The sequence below is a fragment of the Rattus rattus genome, chromosome 3 (genome assembly GCF_011064425.1).
Source record: "Rattus rattus isolate New Zealand chromosome 3, Rrattus_CSIRO_v1, whole genome shotgun sequence".
NCBI lineage: Eukaryota > Metazoa > Chordata > Mammalia > Rodentia > Muridae > Rattus > Rattus rattus.
The window spans coordinates 54,398,750-54,403,497 of NC_046156.1; the positions used below are offsets into that span (position 1 = coordinate 54,398,750).

Below are 4,748 nucleotides of genomic sequence, written 5' to 3' on the forward strand. Positions count from 1 at the left end.
TAAAAACAAAAGAATTGCACAGAAACATAAAAATTGGAGCGTGACAGGGGAAAACACATATGATGCCTCACTAAATACTGTCCCTTTTTCTTTCTGTTTTATAGTGTTTGAACTCAGGCCTTTACACGTGCTAGATAAACGCTCTACCGCTGGGCCACACAGCAGCGTCCACTTTTGAAAAGGGAGCCAAGTCACTTGCCATTGAACTGTCCCCAGCTTCTGGTAAGAGGCCCCAAACTACTCTGCACAGAGAGGGGTTAAGATGCTGAGAGGCCTCTAGAACCGCTGTTGGGGGAGGGGGGGTCTCTGCTCACTGAAGAACTTTTCTGGCTTCATGCAATCACTCAAGCTTCTTATTCTGGGTAGGTGGACCTACCTAACAGTTATATTTTCTGTGGTATCTAAACAGACCAGCATCCTCTGGCTAATAGGAGCCATCTCCAAGGGATTACCAAGTCGAAATCTCAAGGGGTCTTCAAGTAAGAAACAGGTCTCACTTGGTTCTGAACTGTTATATGCTGAATTGACAGAGCTGGGAGGAGTGGCGAATGGAGACGCTCTCCCGTGGGACACGTCTGGGAGGCCTGAATCTGGCTTTCCTGGTCAGAAGAAGTTTGGAGAAAGACTTTGCTGAGGATCTGATTGATGAGTGGGAATTATAAATCACAAGCCAGAGCCAGAGAGGGTGAATATGGAAAAATCCATAAGACAGAGTTGCTTCCTGGGTACTTGTTTGCGTGATGTGAGAAACGGTGGATCCTGGAACTGTAGCCAGAAGAAACACAAAAGGCACTCGTTAACCCCCACCCTTCCTTGGCCAGGGTTTGCCCTCCCATAGTTAACCTTCCTGGTTCTAGGTTTCCCCTGGTAAGGGTGGGGAGTCTTAGATGCAAAGCAGTGCAGAGGTGATGGTGATCAGAGGTGTGTGTGTGTGTGTGTGTGTGTGTGTGTGTGTCTGTGTGTGTGTGTGTGTCTGTGTGTGTGTGTGTGTGTGTGTGTGTGTGTGTGTGTGTGTGTGTGTGTGTGTGTGTGTCTGTGTGTGTGTGTGTGTGTGTGTGTGTGTGTGTGTGTGTGTGTGTGTGTGTGTGTGTGTCTGTGTGTGTGTGTGTGTGTGTGTGTGTGTGTGTGTGTGTGTGTGTGTGTAAAGACAGTCTGGACCAAGAAAGGAGTGTCTATTGCTGAGGGCAGGGTAAGGCCAAGAGGGTCTGAAGACACAGAAGAGGTGGGTATAGGCACTGGCTAGTTTTATGTGAACTTGACACGAGCTAGAAAAGGAAACCCGATTGAAAAAATACCTCCATAGAAACTGGATGTAAGTCATTTTATCAATTAGTAATCAATGAGGGAGGACCCAGCTTACTGTGGGTGGTGCCATCCCTAGGCTGGTGGCTCTGGGCTCTGTAAGAAAGCAGGCTGAGCAAGCCATGGGGCACAAGCCAGTAAGCAGCCTCCTTCATGAACTCTGCATCAGCTCCTGCCCCCAGGTTGCTGCCCTGCCTGAGTTCCTGTGCTGACCTCCTTTGATAACGACCAGTGATATGAGACTGTGATCCAAACAAGCCCTTTCCTCCCCAGCGTGCGTTGACCATGGTGTTCACCACAGCAATGGTGATGCTAACTAAGACAGTACATAATGCCTGCTTTCTTCATACCGTAAGACAACAGCAGCCCTCAGGCCACTGACTTCCTCTTTGGAAACAGAGGTCTGCTGAGATAGGGCAGCAAACTTGGTCCTTGGTCTCCAGATGCCTCTTGGTTCCCATATTCGGCATAGAAAACAATTTTCAGGTGTGAAGGAAGAGGAAGAATGAGTGAGACTGCTGACTGGTAGGAGGGGCTTCCCAGGGGAGCTGTGGTTTGAGAGTCAGTGACGAAGGTTTGGGTGGAATTGAGATGTGGGGAGCCTTCAGGACACCAGGAAAACTAGGTTTGAATTAAGAATAAAAGGAGGTGTCTGGGGATTGAGTGGCAGGGTTAGCAACTGGTTTGTGAAAATCTTGAATAGGTGTGATACAAAGGCTGATGAGACAGTGGGCTCTGACCCCAGCTCTGCACCTGGTGACAGGACAGTGGGCTCTGACCCCAGCTCTGCACCTGGTGACAGGGCAGTGGGCTCTGACCCCAGCTCTGCACCTGGTGACAGGACAGTGGGCTCTCACCCCAGCTCTGCACCTGGCGACAGGACAGTGGGCTCTGACCCCAGCTCTGCACCTGGTGACAGGACAGTGGGCTCTGACCTCAGCTCTGCAACTGGACCAAGCTATGTGACCTTGGACTGGTCATCAGGCAGCAAAACATAATGGAAGAAACAGGGCTTTTAGAGGCAGAGATGTTCACTCCCACCAGGATGAATAAAAGCAAAGAGTCTTAGCACATGGAATCTGTGCTTGGCTATGGGACCAGCCATGACAGTGGACACAATCTTCTTTCTTTGCAGAGCAAGCATATACGTCCTTCCTGATGTAGCAGGTGGCTGTTTGGTCCTAAGACTTTTGGTGAATTGCCAGGGATTTTATAGACAGTAGAACTTTTCGGGAGAGCTACACTAAGTAACAACTGGCTCCAGAGAGATGAGTCTGCACTTAGCTGAGGTCCATGGCCTGGGTTCAATTCTACTTGGAGAATAACATTAATTTTTTTTATTTTTAAGTTATGTGTATATGTCTATGTCTGGGTATGGTTTGTACACATGAGAATAGATGACGACTGCAGAGGCCAGAACAGGACATTGAATCACCTGGGACTGGAGTCACAGGCAACCGTGAAACACCTGATGTGAGTGCTATGACTCCAACAAGGGTCCTCTGTAAGAGCGCTTAACCACCAACTGCCTCTCCAGTCCTCCTAGGTGGCCACTGTGGTGGATGCTAATTGACTACCAAGTGCTCTGTTTCCATAGTTAGAAGTACTGTGGGAAACAAACTAGCCAGACACCAACTCCAAGTTCTCTCCAGCTAGGTACAAAAGACTTGATCTGGCTAAAAACATAAAAGAAGGCCTGGGGGCTGTGTCATTTCTCAGCTGGAGATGAATCTCAGCTGTGCCTTCCTCTCCAGCAACTTTGGAAACCACATGATACCTATGAGGACACTGTGGTGACATAGAAGGAACCTGGACCCTGAGCCACTGCTGGAAGAGAACAGCTCAGGAACGTTATTTTAAATCTTTCACGTACAAGAAATACAGTTTTGTGTCAACCCTATCAAACTGTGTGGTGCTGTCACAACAATGTATCTAAGAACCTTGGATGGACCTCAAAGCACAAGTTCTGATATTGGAAGGTCATCCCTGGGAATCGAGTGACAGGTCCATTGATCAATCTTTATGGGACGCTAGACCTTCATTTTAGCTTTCCTGATACAATGTTGCGGCGGCAGAGTCTTGTGAGGTTCCCGTGCTAAACAAGTTGTGCTAAGTACTTTGCTGTGTAACTTCAGAACAGAGCTTGCTTTCGGTTTCTATTGAGAGTTTAACGTCTGCTCAGGGTAGGGATTTGTTCCTGCTGGGGAAGTGTGGGCCCCAGACCATGGTTGTCCTGCCCATTGTAGATGATGGACAACTCTTTGGACACTTTAAATCGGTGAAAGAGCCTAAGTTTAAAAACTGAAATGAGGGACTGGAGAGATGGCTCATCAGATGAGAATGCTTACTGTTCTTCCCAAAACCCAGAGCTTGGGTTCCAGCGTCTCCAGTGGCCAACAACTGCCTGTAACACCAGCTCCAGGATGCCCTCAACTCTGTGGATACACATACATACATACATACACACACACCAAGAACCCAGAAAAGATCTGTGACCATTTCCTTTTTTAAAAATGGTTGCCTAGCCTTGATATTTCACATCTATCTTTTCAGTATTTCGTGAAGGAACCACTAACATCCCATTACACCAGGAAGCAAATGCATTAAGGAGAATATAATTTCACACAGTAATAAACTCCATGAAGAAATGGGAACAAGGTGATGTGATGGAGGGCAGCCTGGGGGAAGAAGAGCAAATTTATAACATGTCAGCGAAGTCATCTATCTCCCATCCCGCACCTGGGCAGGGAGCTGTTTCCACAGGAACAGAGAGGATGAAGCATTCTGGGGAGTTGGAAAGGGAAGAACAGAATTCTGGGTAAAAACAGCTTAGGATGAACTGGACTGAATCAGCGCTAAGAGGCTGTTGAGAGGTGGCCTTGCAGTGATCAATCAATCAGGTGGGGCTGGGGGTGTGGCTAGACTTTGGTCTGTTATCCTATTTGCAAGGCGAGTCTCTTGTGGGAATGAAGCCCAGACTTACCAGATATGATTTATATATTATTTCTTTCCTCTTTTATATATCAGACAGGTAATGTCCTGACATTTTAACACAGTTTGGGAGAAGCCTATCCCTCACAGTGACATGAGAACTCAATCATCACATTTATGAATCACAAAAAGTATCTCAGTTTATATTTCAAAGGGAACAATGACATGAAAGCATGGGAAGAGAGATGTCACAGAATAAAGGATGCCGAGGGACAGAACCGAGCACGACGGCCCATCTCATTACATCCTTATAAAACCTCTTTAGAACAAACTCAGGAAATCCGAATAGAGGTCAGTATTCAGTATTATTATTTATTTTGTTAGGTGCAACGATACCACAAGTTTTAGGTTAAAACCTGTAGAAGCTGGAGATACAAAATGCAGGAATTTTTATGTGATGTATTATGATGTCTGAGATTTTCTTTGGCGTATTCCACAAAACAAACAAACAACAA

At 46.7% G+C, this 4,748-nt stretch overlaps 1 non-coding gene across 1 annotated transcript; it reads right to left on the reverse strand.

Annotated features, from left to right (window-relative positions):
• Positions 1 to 4,323: 4,323 nt before the first annotated feature.
• LOC116897632 lies at positions 4,324 to 4,428 on the reverse strand. The gene has a single exon (XR_004387611.1). It is a non-coding gene; the product is annotated as a small nucleolar RNA U13 (small nucleolar RNA).
• Positions 4,429 to 4,748: the final 320 nt, after the last annotated feature.